This window comes from Somniosus microcephalus, chromosome 12 (assembly GCF_052327205.1).
Source record: "Somniosus microcephalus isolate GS21.2 chromosome 12, FLI_Smic_1.0, whole genome shotgun sequence".
Classification (NCBI taxonomy): Eukaryota; Metazoa; Chordata; class Chondrichthyes; order Squaliformes; family Somniosidae; genus Somniosus; species Somniosus microcephalus.
Window position 1 is genome coordinate 50,628,319 of NC_140998.1, and position 18,646 is coordinate 50,646,964.

General features: G+C 44.3%; 1 long non-coding RNA gene across 2 annotated transcripts in view; it reads right to left on the reverse strand.

Moving 5' to 3' along the window:
- LOC147109174 (uncharacterized) overlaps nt 1–18,377 on the reverse strand; it is a 35,466-nt gene extending 17,089 nt beyond the window's left edge. For both annotated transcript variants that reach the window (XR_015080183.1, XR_015080184.1), the window contains exons 1-2: nt 17,992–18,377; nt 8,947–9,070 (exon numbers count right to left, since the gene is read on the reverse strand). This is a non-coding gene — a long non-coding RNA (uncharacterized LOC147109174). The remainder of the gene's footprint in view (nt 1–8,946; nt 9,071–17,991) is intronic.
- Between the last annotated feature and the right edge of the window lie 269 nt (nt 18,378–18,646).

The following is an 18,646-nucleotide window of genomic DNA, read 5'->3' on the forward strand; positions in this document are numbered from 1 at the left end:
CATTGACGTGATCTGTCAGTGACTTCTTCCCTAATTGCCCTGCTGAGCCCGCAGGGCGGGCTTAACAAGCTCAATCAAGGGAAAATCCCTCTGGTTGGTCAGGCGAGGATGGAGGCGGGACAGTAACATGACAAGCAGCAGTCCCGCCTCCAACTCGCCTCCATTCACAAAATCCAGCCCAAAGAATCTGCAAAGGGATATAGACAGACTAAGTGAGTGGACAAACATTTGGCAGGTGGAGTATAATATGGGAAAGTGCGAGGTTATCCACTTTGGCAGGAAATATAAAAACGGAAATTATTTAAATAGAGAGAGATTACAAAATACTACAGTTCAGAGGGACCTGGGGATCCTTGTGCATGAAACACAAAAAGTTAGCATGCAGGTACAGCAAGTAATCAAAAAGGCAAATGGAATGTTGGCCTTTATTGCAAGGGGGTTGAAGTTTAAAAGCAGGGAAGTCCTGCTACAATTGTACAGGGTATTGGTGAGACCACACCTTGAGTACTGCGTACAGTTTTGGTCTCCTTATTTAAGGAAGAATATACTTACATTGGAGGCAGTTCAGAGATGATTCACTAGGTTAGTTCCAGAGATGAGGGGGTTGACTTATGAAGAAAGGTTGAGCAGGTTTGGCCTATACTCATTGGAATTTAGAAGAATGAGAGGTGATCTTATTGAAACATATAAGATACTGAGGGGGCTCGACAAGGTAGCTGCATAGAGGATGTTTCCCCTCGTGGGGAAATCTCGAACTCAGGGGCATAGTTTCAGAATAAAGGGTCGCCCTTTTAGAACTGAGATGAGGAGGAATTTCTTCTCTCAGAGGGTCGTAAATCTATGGAATTCTCTGCCCCAGAGAGCCGTGGAGGCTGGGTCATTAAATACATTTAAGGTGGAGATAGACAGATTTTTGCAAGATAAGGGAGTAAAGGGTTATGGGGAGTGGGCAGGGAAGTGGCTTTGAGCCCAAGATCAGCCATGATCTTATTGAATGGCAGAGCAGGCTTGAGGGGCCAAGTGGCCTATTCCTGCTCCTATTTCTTATGTTTTCTTATGTTTTCCCCTACAGTACTAGTTACCCTTCTGTGAGGACATTGGTCCCTGCTTTCTTGAGGTGCAACCTGTAGTGTATGTACCCGTCTACCTTTAAGAGAACTATTGTATGTAACTGTCCACCTTTAAGAGGGCAGGAGATTTAGGGGGGATTTGAGGAGGAACTTTTTCACCCAGAGGGTGGTTGGAAGCTGGAACTCACTGCCTGAAAGGGTGGTAGAGGCAGGAACCCTCACAACATTCAAGAAGCATTTGGATGAGCACTTGAAATGCCATTGCATACAAGGCTATGGACCAAATGCTGGAAAATGGGATTAGACTGGACAGGGAGGGATGGGCGGCGCAGACACGATGGGCCGAAGGGCCTCTTTCTGTGCTGTAAAACTCTATGACTCTATGACTTTAGGTGTTGCACTACTTTGTTGGCTTCTGTATACTGTAATACCGACGGTGACCACACCGGTACATAAGTGCTGTGTCAGGATTTATTGGGCAGATTCGCCCTGACCTTCGAATAGTAAAGTCCTGTAAGTTACTCTGGTAGTCTGTGTATTAATTAACTAAACAACCCACAGACTTTACAGTGGCGACGAGTCCGATCATACCCTGCGGCAACAATACTTCCGAAGCAGTTAACGAGCGTCGAGAAGAGGCAACCGCCCTCGTCATTCTGCTGGGAGAAAACTCGAGTCTGCAGAGCTGGAAAGGAGGAAGAATTCAGAGACAAAGACTTCCATCAGCAACAGGCACTGACTGTCCCTTCTGCCACAGTGAGGAGTGAGCCGATCAGCACGAGAAGCAAGCCGGCCACGGTGACTGTGAGTAAGGGAAAAGTAAAAAGAATAACCGGAGGATAAGGGCGGTGCACTCGACCACGGTCGAGGGGGAAAGGAGCCGGACAGAAGTCGGGTCCAGAGGCGCTGAGACTGGGGCAGCGTGGAGCAAGGAAGCTGCGGTACAGGCAGGCTGGGGGACGCAACGGCGTCGTGAGACAGCTAGACCGCGACCGGCGAAAAAGGCCGGGCAGCGACCGAAGCCACGAAGCGCTGCGACCGGGAGCGTAGGCGCGGGAAGAGATAAACTCAGACGCAGCCGGGGAGGGAAGCACCAGACTGCGAGAGGGCTGGGAGGCGCGATTGGGAGCCGAGTGAGCGGGAGAGGCAGAGCCGACCAAGGGAGACTGAGCGAGAGCCAGTCCAGCGGCTGAAACTGTTCACCGTCAACGGGGTGTACCCAGCGCCGGTAGAGCCGAGCGAGCGGGAGAGAGACAGAGCCCGAGCAAGGGGAACTGAGCGAGAGCCAGCCCAGCGGCTGAAACTGTTCGCCGTCAACGGGGTGTACCCAGCGCCGGTTGCCCTGCCGAGAAAAGGGAAAGCACTGAAGCCGACGCGCAGGCTGTGAACCTGAAAGCCAGCGGCCGTCGCCCGTGGGGAAAGTGTACCCCTCCCGCCAGGGAAAGAAACGCGGGAAGCCGCCATTAGGCGGAGAAGAAGACAGAAGCGGGGAACCGCCATTGAAGTGGGCGGGGAGAGAAGATAAGCGCGGGAAACCGCCATTTTCGCGGGAACCGCCATCTTGAAGAAAAAAAAAGAAAATTTAAAGAAATAATCCGTGGTGTTATCAGGAAGAGAGGAAGATGCCTAAGCGTGGTAACATCAACGATTTTAATTCCGAGGTAGAAGACTGGGCCATGTATGTGGAACGCATTGAGATCTATGGTGAGGCCAATAAAATAGAAGAAGATGACAAAGCTATAACCTTGCTAAACTCGATGGGTGCGAAGACATACGGGCTCTTGAAGCATCTACTAGCACCAGCTAAACCGGCGGATCAGACTTTCGATGATATTGTTGCTGTCCTGAAGGATCATTTTAACCCCGCACCACTGATGTTAGTGGAACGATCCAAATTTTACGCGAGAACGCAACGGAAAGAGGAAAGCAACGCGGAGTACCTGATTGAACTGCGTAGGCTAGCGAAACACTGTCAGTTTAGGGAATATCTGACAGAGGCACTCAGAGACAAATTCGTGTGCGGAATGTCGAAGGAAGAAACACAAAAACGACTGCTCGAAGAGAACGATCTTACACTTGATAAGGCTGTCCTTATTGCTGCATCGAACGAAGCCGCAGCGAAAGGAACGGCGGAAATGCAGCTAAAGGCAGCGGCACTCAGTGTGCAGCAAATTACTTCGGGTACAAAGAAATGCTATCGTTGTGGGAAGACAACACACGACCAGAACCAATGCTGGTTTAAAAACCAGGAATGTAGGAAATGTGGCAAGCTCGGTCACATAGCTAAGGTATGCCGGTCAGGAAAGAAGACCAACAATAATGAGTCACCACAAAAGAGGTACAGGAAGGTACATGAGGTGACTAGGAAGAGTCCAGATGAACAGAATTCGGACTCAGACTCCAACAGCAAGGCACTGGGTAGTCTGAGGAGTCATAATGTGAGTAAAGAAGCTGACCGACAAGCTATCTGGATCACACTACAGATTGCAAAAGTCCAAGTGAAAATGGAAGTGGACACCGGATCGGCGTTGACGGTCATGAATAAGCATGATTATAAAAAGTTATTCAAGCATATTCCCCTACGGGATACGGAACTAGTATTGCAGACATACACGGGGCACAAAGTATACCCCATCGGAAAGATAGAAGTCAAGGTGAGATACAAGGACAAAGATCACCAAAGGATGGACCTGTATGTGTTGCCTGAGGGAGGTCCACCACTTCTGGGATGGGAGTGGATCAGGAAAATAAAGATAGACTGGCATTCACTAAACACCATGACGGTAGATTCCGGAAAGGAAGATGTCAAACCTGAACGGTTGTCCAGAATATTGGACGAAGTTAAAGAGGTATTCCAGCAAGGACTGGGAACACTGCAAGGAATTAAAGCAAAGGTTAAGATTGCAGAACATGCAAGCCCAAAATTTTTCAAAGCCAGATCGGTACCTTACGCGATACGACCTGCTGTGGAGGCAGAACTGGAAGAACTTGAACGATCAGGGGTACTGTCAAAAGTGGACTGGAGTGAGTGGGCCACGCCCATTGTTCCCGTCATGAAGTCATCACCAAGTAACAAGCCAGGGGGACCGGGGAAGGTCCGCATCTGCGGAGACTTCAAGATCACAGTGAATCCGGTGCTTCACACGGCACAATACCCGCTTCCGCGGATTGAAGACATCTTTGCTTCGTTGGCTGGAGGGAAACACTTCACCAAGATAGACCTGGCACAGGCATACTTACAAATGGAAGTCGAGGAAGAGTCGCGTCAGTACCTCACCATCAACACACACAGAGGCTTGTATCATTATAGTAGACTGGTTTTTGGGGTAGCTTCGGCTCCAGCAATTTGGCAGAGGGCCATGGAGCAGGTATTACAAGGAATTCCAAGCACGCAGTGTTACTTAGACGATATCCTGATTACGGGACAAGACGAGGAAGAACACCTCACAAATTTGAAACTGGTGCTCACTAGGTTGAAGCAATGTGGCCTTCGAGTTAATCGCAAGAAATGTGAGTTCTTCCAAAAACGGATCTCGTACTGCGGTCATGTCATTGACCGAGAGGGGCTGCACAAGTCACCTGACAAGATAGAAGCTGTCGTGAAGGCCCCCGCTCCGGAAAACGTATCACAGTTAAGATCGTTCTTGGGGTTGATTAATTATTATCACAAGTTTCTGCCGAATCTATCCACGGTGCTGCATCCGCTGAACGCTCTGTTGCGGAAAGAAGTACCATGGAAGTGGAGTGAGGAATGTAAAAAGGCCTTTCGCAGAAGCAAGGCGTTGATTACCTCTGAAGAAGTGTTGGCTCATTTCAACCCAACGTTACCTCTTCGTCTAGCTTGTGATGCTTCCCCCTATGGAATTGGAGCAGTACTTTCACACAAGTTACCAAATGGCTCGGAAAGGCCAGTGGCATTCGCGTCCCGATCATTGACCTCCGCGGAGTGAAATTATGCTCAAATAGATAGGGAGGCCCTCAGCCTTGTGTGGGGCGTAAAGAAATTCAATCATTACCTGCAGGGCAAGAAGTTCACATTACTGACAGACCACCAGCCGTTGGTGTCCATATTCAACCCTAACAAGGCCGTTTCCACCATGACAGCGCAAAGGTTACAGAGGTGGTCCGTGTTACTTGGGGCACACCAATATGACATCGAATACAAAAGGTCCAAACAGCATGGAAATGCTGATGGGTTATCGCGCTTGCCATTGCCGATAGTAGAAGAAGCGACTACAGTGGACCCGGTAGAGATGTTCCACTCATCCATAGTGGAATGTCTACCAGTAACAAATTCGATGATCGAAAACGAAACAAGAAATGACCCAACTCTCTCACGAGTCTATGATTTAACGGTGGAGGGATGGCCAGCACAGGGCGAACCAACGCTGCCAGCATTTTCGCAGAGAAAAGAACAGCTGTCAGTGTGTCGAGGAACCCTGATGTGTGGATCTAGAGTGGTGATTCCACCCAAACTTCAACAGAAGGTGTTAAAGGAGCTGCATGAGGGACATCTGGGTGGAGTGAAATTGAAGAACCTAGCAAGAGCGTTTGTGTGGTGGCCAGGCATTGATGGGGACATCGAAGAAATCACTAAGAGCTGTCTAGGATGCCAGAAGGTCCAAAACGCGCCACCACAGGCTCCTCTGCATCCATGGGAGTGGCCCTCATCTCCTTGGCAAAGGGTACACATCGACTTTGCTGGTCCATTTATGGACTCAATGTTTCTAATAGCGGTGGATGCACACTCCAAGTGGCCGGAGGTAATAAAGATGTCCACCACCACCACGGAAAAAACCATCACAGTGTTAAGGACCATGTTTGCTAGGGATGGGCTGCCGGAACAGATCTGTTCTGATAATGGACCGCAATTTGTGTCCAAAGAATTCAAGAAATTCTTAAAGAGCAATGGGGTTAAGCACTACACGTCAGCCCCATACCATCCCGCCTCCAATGGATTGGCTGAAAGGTTTGTCCAGACCTTCAAGAAGGCCATAAAGGCCATGGGTAATGAAGCCATTAACTTACAACATAAGGTGGATAGCTTCTTGTTGGCGTACAGGAATGCAACACATGCGGTCACAAATCAAACTCCCGCCATGATGTTTTTTAATAGACGACTAAGATGCCGGCTGGATTTGCTTAAGCCAAACGTCAGAAGGGACGTAGAGAACCGGCAATTCCAGGGCATGAATGAAAGGCCAACTAGATCTTTTCAGATAGGTCAACAAGTTTTGGCCCGGGACTACCGTACCGAGAAATGGCAGCCTGGAACTATTGGAAAAAGGCTAGGGCCGTTGATGTATACGGTGGACATTGGAGACAGTATAATAAGGCGCCATGTTGACCAGATCATAGGGTCAGCCACAAATGGCCAACCTACTCCACCACCTTACACGGTTAATGTTGAGACAGAGATACCCAGAACACCTACCTCCGATCTGGTAATACTGGAATCAGATGAACCTGACACTGTCCTTCAAGCCGAATCGACCTTGCCAGAAGCACCTACTACCCCGCCGGGAGTTACGACACCACCGAGGCGTTATCCGGACAGAGTCCGGAAACCTCCAGAGAGACTGAATCTGTGAACTGTCTTGCATAAAGTTATATATATGTTATAATGTATGTTTAATGGGGAATCAGTATGTTGTAAGCTAAAAGGGGAGGATTGTAGTGTATGTACCCATCTACCTTTAAGAGAACTATTGTATGTAACCGTCCACCTTTAAGAGAACTACTTTAGGTGTTGCACTACTTTGTTGGCTTCTGTATACTGTAATACCGACGGTGACCACACCGGTATATAAGTGCTGTGTCAGGATTTATTGGGCAGATTCGCCCTGACCTTCGAATAGTAAAGTCCTGTTTTAAGTTACTCTGGTAGTCTGTGTATTAATTAACTAAACAACCCACAGACTTTACACAACCCATCCACCTTGAGTAGGTCCCTCTTGCCCCAGAACTGGTCCCAATGTCTCAGGAATCTGAGGTTATGTACCATTTCTCCAGACACACATTAACCTGCCTTATCCTACTATTCCTATACTCACTAGCGTGTGTCACTGGGAGTAATTCGGAGATTACTACCTTTGAGGTCCTGCTCTTCAATTTCATCCCAAGCTCCTGAAACTCTGACTGCAGGGCTTCAACATTTTTCCTACCTATATCATTGGTTCCCACATGGACCATGACTTCTGGCTGTTCCCCTACCCCCCTCAAAATGTTCTATGCCCTCTCAGTGATGTCCTTTACCCTGGCACCAGGGAGGCAACACACCATGTATCACATCGACAGTCGCAGAGACGCCTGTCTATCCCCCTGGCTATTGAACCTCCTATGACTATTGCATTTTTATACTTTGCTGTGCCCCCGTGCAGTCAATTGCCCCACAATGCCATGGATGTGCTCTAGACTGCAGCCCCCCTCAAGGTGTTGTCACCCTCACCTGTATTCAGCACTGAAATCCAGTTTGAGAGGGCCACACTCCCAGAGGATTCATGCACTGCCTGCCTCTTCCTACCCTGCTGGGTGGCCATCCATTGACTATCCTCCTGAACTCTCTTTAGCTGTGGGGTGACCACCTCCTGGAACGTGCGCTTTAGGAAATTCTCAGCCTCCTGTGTGCCCTGCCATGACTCCAGCTGCTCCTCAAGCTCAGAAACCCTGAGTACGAGCAACTGGACACATGGTTATCCAGGATACATGGAGCGTCCTGGAGTTCCCACATGGCACAGGAATTGCAGGCAATGGATCTCAGCAGTTCCATCATTTTACTTAAAGGTCTATCTACTTATGTTAGTTATACATTTTTAGTTTAGTATCCCCTTACTCCTATTTAATATTCAATTATTTATGTCTACCAAAGTTTTATTTAATGCAATTTGGATCTCTTTAATGTTGGTATCCCCTACTTAGTTAATTTTAATTTTATCCCCTTAGATCAAATTAATTACTCTGATTATTTATATATTTACTTATTTACTGTTGCCTCTTGCTTTAAAGTACTTAGCACCTCATTTCTCCTCTGCACCAAATTCCCACTCCCGCCAAATTCCCGTCGCCACTCCGTTTAGCAGATTCTCCCAACTCTCTGTGTACAGTTCAAAGTGATAAAGGTCATGGAGTAGATTTGTAATAATAATTCCCATTAAAACTTGGCAATACTACCACAGTTAATTACTATTACTAGGAAGTAAGACAAAAACCTATTTAGGTTTATGTGAATAAATATGGCACATAGATGGCCTAATACTCTACAGAGCACTATGGTTCATGTCTTCTTCTGAACATAAATCTTTTGCACTTTGTAGCTTTGGTCAGGATTAGAATGTGTCTTCTAATCTTTGAAGTTTCACCTCTGATTATTTACTTCCACTGAGAATCTATGACAATGCAGATTATACATGGTCCACTGAGGAGTGGCCTTTTCATGTTCCATGCTTTCTCACTAAGGTTGACCAACCAGCTTAACCTCAACTGGTGCCTTTAAAGTGCTTTTTTCTTTAACTGAAGTACTTTCTTCTCCAATTATACCCTGAAACAAGAAGTAGTCCTGTTTTCAATTGAAATAAATATTAAAATAAATTTTAAGTTGGTTTAAGAAAAACACAATTCAATAATTTTGATGCACAGTATAAGAGTGGTGACCATTCTACACATGACAGTGTATGCAGACCTGAGATACAACAAAGTATGAAGGAGATTCCTGACAATTTTTTAATACTGGGCTGTTAAAAAATCATCACCGAGCTGGTGGGAGCAATGAGGCTTTTGAAAATAATTCTCGGTGGTATCCTGGAACATGAAAAGATCAGTTTAATGCATATCTAAGTTCTTAGCCGTGTTCTTAAAAAAACTAAGCCCAAACACTAACCTTAATAGTTTCTTCACTCTATCCCATTCGGTCTTCCACTTGACTAATAAGCTATTAGACTGCCCAGTCAAAATATCCCAGCACCCCTTTGGATGGTCAAGTACTGGAAGTACCTTCTTGGTTACTGGAAAATAAATCAGAAAAAAGACTGATTGCTTCCCATTTCTGACCTTTGGATGGTCAATGCCTAGATCATTAGGCTGTTCTGATCAAAATATTCCACTATACATGGCATCCATGAACAACAACAACATGTGCCACTGTAAAAAGGAGAAGCATTGCACATACCCATTTACCTCTCTAGTTTAAAGCAAAATTATTTTGCTTGTGTTTGTTAATCAGATTGCTTTTCAAAGATCATCTGGCAGTTCAGTTTTAAAGGACAGCCCTAAAGAAAGACACAGATAATGCTTTACATAATCCACATCCATCCAATTTGGCTGCCAGCTTGTGTTTTGACTATATATTATTATGTACAGTCATAACAACATGGTAATGAGCTTGAATGGATAGCAAATCAAGATAAGTCACTCTAGGTGGCAGTAGATCTATGGATATGAAGCCAAATCCAGTGAAGAACTGCAAGCAATTCATGCTTAAGATTAATAGAGCTCATTAATCTTGTCAGAATTATTCAAGCGATACTTACACAAGGTTATCAGTTCGAATGGGGCAGTCCCAATTTCAGCTCACCCAACCCAGTGATCAATAAACGGTTTCAGAAATGTTACATGTCCCATTTGTGACATTCTCTGCCTCTTATTAGCAGGTTCCCGATGTGTGACTGAACTGTAACCACACATCTGCAACCTGCTAATGGGGACTGCGAACCTATAATGGGTCACTTAAACGAACTATGTCATCTGGTATATTTTCTTGCATTGCAACACATTAGGTTAAACAAAAACGTGCAATTGATTATGTGATTATTATTGAATTTCATGTTGCAAATTAATTTTTGAACCATACTTTGATAAAGATTTTTAAAGTGGTTATGAAGATTGCTTTGTTGCAGATACAGTGGTTGATGCAGCACAAATCTGCCACGGTTTTAAAAAATGGTGACACAAAGTTAACAATTTCATAACTGGCTGCACCTGGTTGGATACCTGTCCTAGTTTCACAGACTGCATAACTGAGCAGTTTAGCCTAAAGAAGTCACTTTAAGATCTCCCATTATAAAAGACACACACTTTTTAATTAAGACTGACAGATTTCTCCAATACATTACAAAACTTGAAATACTCGGAACTATACGTTCCACACCACGCACACAATGCAGCCACTATAAAACCAAACACCTATACCAGTGAGATTAGCAGCCCCTGGAAAAATCTCCCCGAGCTGCTTTAGCAAATTTGAAAGTGAACACAAACACCATCTGCTAAAGTTACTACATAGAAACAAGCACAGTCATACATCTCTTTTGGATTTGCCCACGTGTAATTCTCATCGGAAACAATATCTTTGCATTTATGGACAAAATACAAAGAATACACATTTTTAAAAGACAACCTGAAGGCATCCTAGGGCTTGCAGTGAAGAGAGACCCACACCACCACATTTAAGACTTCCGAATCAGCCTTTTGACTGCCTGTAAAACCCTGTTGTATACGTGGAAACGTTTGCTAAAGTCTAACATTGCAAAACATGACCACATCAGAAAATGTAATAAGAACTTATGGTATCCAAATTATGGCCCATGGGCCAATCCAGCCATCTGGTCCCTGATCACTCATTTTCTATTTGCATGCTTAAGATGCAGATCTTCTACGGTTAGCTTTATCTTTTTGAAGTTTACATGTTTGAATTTAGTGGCCTAGCAGATTGGGAAAAGGTCCTAAAGTTAGTTGCTGAATCCATCAATGAAGAAATGGTTTTTTCCATCAATGAGCGGAGAAAGAATTTCAAGTCTCCAGGCTGACGAAGTTTTAAAAACAACAAAAGCGAAAGAAATATTATCAGTGAGCCAGCAATGAGCAGAGAAGAAATATAATCCAGCCAGCAAAAGAGAGTGGGGAGCAGACAGCTGGCAAAAAGGTGAGCAGCACATTTGATGGCCTTTACACTGCTTGCTGTTCCAGGGTTTCAGTTCTTATTAGTGTCAGCAGAGCTTTATACATGTAATACAGACATTTTATATATTACACATACATACACACAGTTTATTTCTTTATTTATACATGGCCCACAGACTCTATGATATGCACAAAGGAAACTGGACACCCTGGCCTAGCCTCAGAGCCAAAGGCAAAATCTCAACCCACTCTGAAATTGGTGGAAAATGGATTCTCCTTCATTTGACTCTTTTATATTCCTTGAAAGGATATTTATCATCATGTAAAATAATGACAAACATAATGCAATTTAACCCTATTTTATGAACCTTTCAATAGGGAGCAAAAACACCAATTGTGCCCTCATTTGTACTCTTAGAATCCCTCTTCTTTCAATTTAGTATACTGTATCTGCTGCTCACGATGCGGTTTCCTCTACATTGGGGAGACCAAATGCAGATTGGGTGACTGCTTTGTGGAACACCTCCTTTCAGTCCACAAGCGTGACCCTGAGCTTCCGGTCGCTTGTCACTTTAATTCTCCACCCCACTCCTACCCCGACCTCTCTGTCCTCGGCCTCCTACACTGTTCTAATGATGCTCGAGGAACAGCATTTCATTTTTCGATTAGGCACTTTACAGCCTTCAACATAGAGTTCAACAATTTCAGATCATAACCACTGCTCCCATTTTTTTTCAGAAAGCAGTTGCTGGTAATGATTCTGCTGTTACTATTTACAGCTCTTCTAGACACATCTTTTGTTTCTTTACATCCCATTACCTCCCCCTTTTGCATTACACCATCATCCCTTTTGTCATTTAATCACTCCTGCCTTTCACCTTATCACAGACCTTCCCTTTTGTTCTTTCCTCCCCTACCGCCCCTTTCCCTGGCTCTGTACTTGCTTAAAACCTATTATATCTGCAGCTTTTTCCAGTTCTGACGAAGGGTCATCAATCTGAAACGTTAACTCTGTTTCTCTCTCCACAAATGCTGCCTGACCTGCTGAGTATTTCCAGTATTTTGTTTTTATTGCATTTATATAGTGCCTTTAAAGTAGAACAAATGTCCCAAGGTGCTTCACAGAAGCAGAATCAGACAAAAATCAACACCAAGCCAAAGAAGGAGATAGTAGGAGGGGTGACTGAAAGCTTAGACAATGGGGTAGGTTTTAAGGAGAGTCTTAAAGGAGGAGAGCGAGATGGAGAGGTAGAAAGGTTTAGGGAGGGAATTCCAGAGCGTAGCGCCTAAACAGTTGAAGGTACGGCCATCAATGGTGCGACAAAGGGAGCGGGGCATGCACAAGAGGCCAGAGTTGGAGGAACACATGGTTCTCGGAAGGTTTTAGAGCTGGGATAAGGAGGGGCGAGAACATGAAAGGATTGTTCAGGCAGCTGTTGATAGAGTCCTGGTAGAGTGAAGGTTATAGAAATAAAATAAATCTAGGATGGAAGGAATCAGTTATATATTAGTTAACAAACTTCCACCAGCTTGGAGCAGAGTGTACAAACTACAAGAGTTCCCTGCAAAATTATTTCAAATGTGGTCTTGTCAGTGAGCCTGCTCTCAAAAATAGGTAGGACAGATTTAGCAGGCATATCATCCTCATGGTAGTTTGAAATGGTAAAAATGGTACAAATTGGACAGCCTCCATTGAAGAGTGGGTTGATTTTCATTCAGCAGTCGGGAAGGAGGCGGGACTACAACTTTCGGGTTTTAGTCCCGCCTCCATTGAGATGCAGCCAATCCACGCGATTTCCCCTTGATTGACCTTGTTGAGCCCGCCCAGCGGGCTCAGCAGGCCAATTAAGGGCCACCCGGCAACAGGTGATGTCACAGACTGAAATTTCATCTGTCAAGACGTCTTGACAGATGAAATATCAGTGTTTCACAGCTATTTGAAGCTGTCAAACACTGACAGTCTTACTTCTAACCTGAGTCCTTCTACGCAGATTCAGTTAGAACTCTCGCCGGCACTGAAAGCTGAAGGCTGTCACTTTTAACAGCTCGCGGCCATTCAGCTTTCAGTGCCGGCTGAATGATGGACTCCCGAAGCCTAGAGGAAGAAAGGCTGTAAAGGTAAGTACAGGTAATTTAAACTTCTTTACACACTTTAGACACACCAAACACACTTACCTTTGCACTCATGCACCCATCACTCACCTGAACACCGACATCTCGACCCCTCCAAGTCCTTCAACCCGACGGCCCGCCTGCTCTAACCTGGCGTGGTTCGGAGCCATTGGGAATCCCACATGACACCCTTCAAAATAGGGATTAGGCTAAAAGCTGCCTGTTAACTACCTGTTAACAGGCAGTTAATTGGCACTAATCCCTTCCCACCTCGGTTCGGCGGGTCCCAGTGTGGGGCGGGTACCTGCCTCCTTTGAAACTTACGTGGAGGCGGGTTTTGGGTGGGATGGTGTCTGGACCCCCGAATTCGGGATTTTTGCCCCCCGCACGCCTAAAAGCCCGCTTCACAGCACACTGAAAATCAACCCCATGGAGTAACCCTTTTCGCACATATACATCAATCAAAAAGAAATAAAATGGAGCAAGTTGAACTATCTTTAGTACTAAAACACAGTACAGTGTAATAATAAATACCAGAACTGTGAGATAGGTTTGTTTGCTAATAACAATAACTTGCAGTTTTATAGTGACTTTAATGTAGAAAAGCATCCCAAGACACTTCACAGAGGTGTAATCAGACAAAACTGGATGCCTAGCCAAAGAAGGAGATATAAGGAGGAGTGTTCAAAAGTTTGGTCAAAGAGATGGGTCTCAAGGACAGTCTTAAAACAGGAATTGGATGTGGAGAGGTGGAAAAGCTTAGGGAGGAAATTCCAGAACATGGGGCTATAGACACAGCCGCCACTGCTGATAGAAAGACAGGGGGCGGAGGCATGAAAGATTTACAGGCCAATGTATGTGCTTCTTCAAGAAGTATGTTACACTGTTCAGCGACTATATGGTTGTAAAATTATCTTCACTTCTGAAGAATAACATTCAAAATTATACTTTTCTAAAAACAAACTTCAAATAAGTTAACGTTTGACACTGCAAGTTATAACTGTACGGGCTTCATCTCGTGACTTCCAATTTGCACCTTAGCTGATAGTGTTCTGCTATAACAAAAATACTTATGAACCTCCTGCTTTCATAAATAGGTAAGGATATTATAATTGAGAAAGTAAAAGTCTATGAATTGTTTAGGTCTCAAAACAACTAAAGATGTGCAAGGTAAGTATCAGGAATAAACTCAGCTGTATGTGTAAGCTGTTTTTTTCTCCAATGCTCAAGCAGAACTACATGTCAATTTGTTATAAAACATGATGCAATACAAACACATGATTATGTTACTGTTGACCCATCTGTCTTTATTCTCTCCACTTCTTCTCACATATACTTGTATTAAAAAGGGATTACACTGACTGTTATTTACACATTCATTGTGCCACCCATGAGCCAACCTAACTTTCCTCAGAGGAAATAGCTTCCCCTTTCTTTAAGGTGAACAATATATAATTATTTGATATTCATTTATTTATGATACAGACAGAAAACAAACTCTCATATGCTTCTGCTTTTGGTTAGAATATGATGTTTTAATGGTCTCCCATTGTTCTATTTTAAAGCAGTTTAGTATATGTCAAGAAGTCCATGGTAAAGCGAATCATAATGTTAGACTTGAAGATTGTTTGCTTTTCTTTAAACTATCCCAATCCCTTTCTTACTATATTTTCCCTCCGATTTGTAGGTCTCCCACACTATGTCCCATTCCATGATTAAAAGAACAGACAGGCAACCTACTCCCAGACCTCTGTCTATGCTGTTCTTGAGCATCTAAAGAACAGACATGCTGACTGGCTCATCCAATGTCTTTGCCTCCATATGAGGAAGGACTAATGTTTCAGGGAGCTTCCCCCATGATGGCACAGCTGAAATAAACAACGTACTGAGTGGCAGAGAGGAGGCACAACCCTCATAACCATGGAACACTGGAGCATCAACATGGTGCATTATCATCTTATTCAATCTCTTACTGTAATAGAGTAGTATGACATCCATTAAAAGAAGGTAAATGCAAGTTAAGTGTCAAAACTGGACCAAGGTTTGTCTTGGTTTTAAACTGATTTACAGCATACGGTAGCATAGTGGTTATGTTACTGGACTAGTAATCCTGAGGCCTGGACTAATGATCTGATAGATGTGATTTCAAATCCCATCACGGCAGCTGGGGAATTAAATAAATCTGGAATAAAAAGCTAGTATCAGTAATGGTGACCATGAAACTACCAGATTGTCATAAAAACCCATCTGGTTCATGAATATCCTTTAGAGAAGGAAATCTGCCATCCTTACCTGGTCTGGCCTATGTGTGACTCCAGACCCAAAGCAATGTGGTTGACTTTTAACTGCCCTCTGAAATGGCCTAGCAATCCACTCAGTTGTACCAAACCACTACTGCAGCGGTTCAAGGTGGCGGCTCACCACCACCTTCTCAAGGGCAATTAGGGATGGGCAATAAATGCTGGCCTTGCCAGCAACACCCACATCCCATGAATGAATAAAAACGAACAGAAGTATGCATTTTTATTTTTTTAGTTTCAATTCTACCTCCTTGCAGAGACTCATTGCCACTCTAGAAGATTCCTACCACCACTCCATTTGTCAGTTACCTGACTCTTAAAGGGAAAGTGGCCGGTCCAATAAAATGACAACAACTTCTCACCACAGTAAGTATTTTCATTAGAAGAGTCGGTTTTAGATCTCTTACTTTGGAGAATTTGGAATTCCAATAGCCTCCCTCCTACAAAGATCTGCCATTTTGCATCCCAAATTTAACAGAGACCATTCTTGTAAGCATCAGCTAGAGGCTTTGCCAGGAAGCAACACAGTTCTTTAAAACAAATAATAATAATTGGGTGTATTTGCTGTAAGCTCGATCAGAAGCTGCTACATACAATCAGCAGGGATTGTCGCCCATGTTAGTGCTGCACACCCATCAGGAGGAGTCAAGTAGCAGCCAGGCCGCCAGGATTTTGCTAGTATGGAGCACATGCACTAAAATAAATACATGTGAGCTTACGCCTCAACTGCTCTTTTGGCCTAGGACTCAATGCAGGCAGTACAATTAAATGCACTTCAGGTTAATGGAATTCCCTTTTCTCGTGCTTTCTTTGCACGATGAAACAGGTATAATTTCCTATTTTCTTCTAATGTTTGAGGTTGCTATTATTTTCACAGCTCCCTTTGGTAACTGAAAGATAGTAACCATTGATACAAATTTTAAACTCCAGCACCAGAAGTTTGTCTTTGTTTCTGCGATGAAATATTCCCACCCTTCCTCATCTCACACCCACAAGAGCAGCCAGTCAAAGCTGGGCTGAAAACATTTAATCAACTGGTCATCTCACAAGTAAAGAGTGGACAGGATAGATACCACTTGGCAAAGCAATGAATGGGTTCCATTATATGACCATCAGGCAACAACTAGAGGCTGGACTTGATTAATTCCAATATTTTGGTCTTCAGATCCCTGGCAATAGTTTGGCATTACCTGGTCTCTAGGATCAGAATCTGATAGAACGGCAAGCCCCATTACTTGATCTCTCAGCTTGGAGGGTACTAGGTACCAGGCTACATATTGTGTGAGCAGTAACTCGGACCACACGGCCTGCAGTGGTTCAAGAAGGCAGCTCACCACCACCTTCTCAGGGCAACTAGGGATGGGCAATAAATGCTGGCCTTGCCAGCGATGCCCAGATCCCATAACCTTGGGTGAATGGATACCATTACCTGATCTCCAAGCTCAAGGCTGCCAGGTAACCTTTGGGCTGAGTGGATTTGATTACCTCGCCTTCAGCTTGCAGACTCACTCCAGGACCTATTATACATCTGCACCAATCACTTTTTTTGAAAGGGGATTGATTTATTTGTATATTTTACTGATTTACTTCCAACTGATCAGAAGGCAGAGGTTTTGTGAACTGCCCTTTTTTCCCCTATATAAGAATATTATGCGTCTGATATGTAATCAAACCCTGGAACCAAGGATAGTACAAGACTTTAAACGTATAAACGCCAATTAAAAACCACAGTTCAGAACGAGAAATTCATAAAATACAAATAAGCATGTCAGAATCATATCCAGGAAAAAAGGTTGATTAAAATCATCCGCCTTAAAAAAACTCATAAAAGATTTATCCCTTTTCCTTTAGAAAATAATTGGAAAAACTAGAATAGAATGTGCAGTGGGCAATCTAGGTAAATTGGCAAATATATGTAAAACTGAAGTGCGTGAATTGAACTGCACTCCTGCTTTGATCAAAAGCCACAGTGCATTAGAACGAGCAGAATACTCCGAGACTCAAATCGATTTTTGTTAACCAGATACATGGTGAATTGTCAGATAATGCAATTATCTTTGAAATTGGAAGGTGTTTGCAATTCACCCTTTCTCCCCTTTCTAAAGTTGGGTCTCCGCCGGTTTACAAACGAAGGTAGTTAAAAAAAAAACACCTCTGTCACAGTCATGCATTTTCATTGAACACCACTTACTGTCCGACACTCGAAAGATCGGTGGGGATGGATGGCAGTGTGAAAGAGCCGAGACTGAAATAAGTCCAAGGCTGGAAACTATTACAACACGAATCGGTTTGACTGCCTATCGGACGGAGACCTGCAAACAGACCCGGAGAGGGAGGTAACAAGAATCAAATCTCACACTCTAATCATGTTACATGGCCCTAGTTCTGAAATCCCCGAGGATATTTTAAACAACTTATCTCATTTGTAGATATGGAGAAAGTTAACTGATAAAATTTAAAGGGGAGAAAGACTCTATCGGACCCGGTGTGGAAGCTAGTTGTTTTCAGTAGTGCAAACTGTTAGACTGTGTTAACTTTTCTGAGTTTTCAACCCATAGCCTTCTGAGATCACCTGCTCGCTCAAGCAGGTAACTCTTGATCTTGTTCAGAATTACCTTGCCAATAATCAGACTAACGAAGGTTTGATCCCATGAGACGAGCGGGTTTATCCCCAGGTGGAAATGAACCTTTTACCGGACCCCTCCCCCGCGTACGAATGAGATCCACAGCTTCTCCTGGGCCCGCCAAGTTGCTTCTCGCAGCCAGGTCCTCCTCCTCCTGAGTCCTGCCCCGGGGAAATGTCCAAGCGGCCGCTCTCCTCCCTGGCTTCTGAGCGACAATCTGTTAATGAAGAGAAGCATGAAACTCACATCACACCGCAGCGTCCCCGCCGATTGGCCCAATGGCGAGCAGAGGTTGTCTGTTTCCAAGCGAGTTGCTAGGAGCTTGTTGACGCTCTCGGTATCTCAGGTGCGAGCCCGTTCCGGGGGAGCTGAGCTCTGTCACCCATTCAGATCTAGGGTGGGAAGGGGACGGGATAAGAAAGCAATGGAGGTCCGCAGGTAAACACTGGCGTGCATCCAACCCCCTTTTTTCTTTTGCTGCGGTTTAACACTTTATTTTAATACAATCTGAACCGATTAAGATTTTTTTTTGCTGCAAAACACCACAACTGCAGCAAATAAAAAAGACCCGTCAAAGGGAACAATACTTAATAAGTTACTTGTAACCTATTTCCAGGCGGCATTTCACGGAGGCTCGTGCTCAATA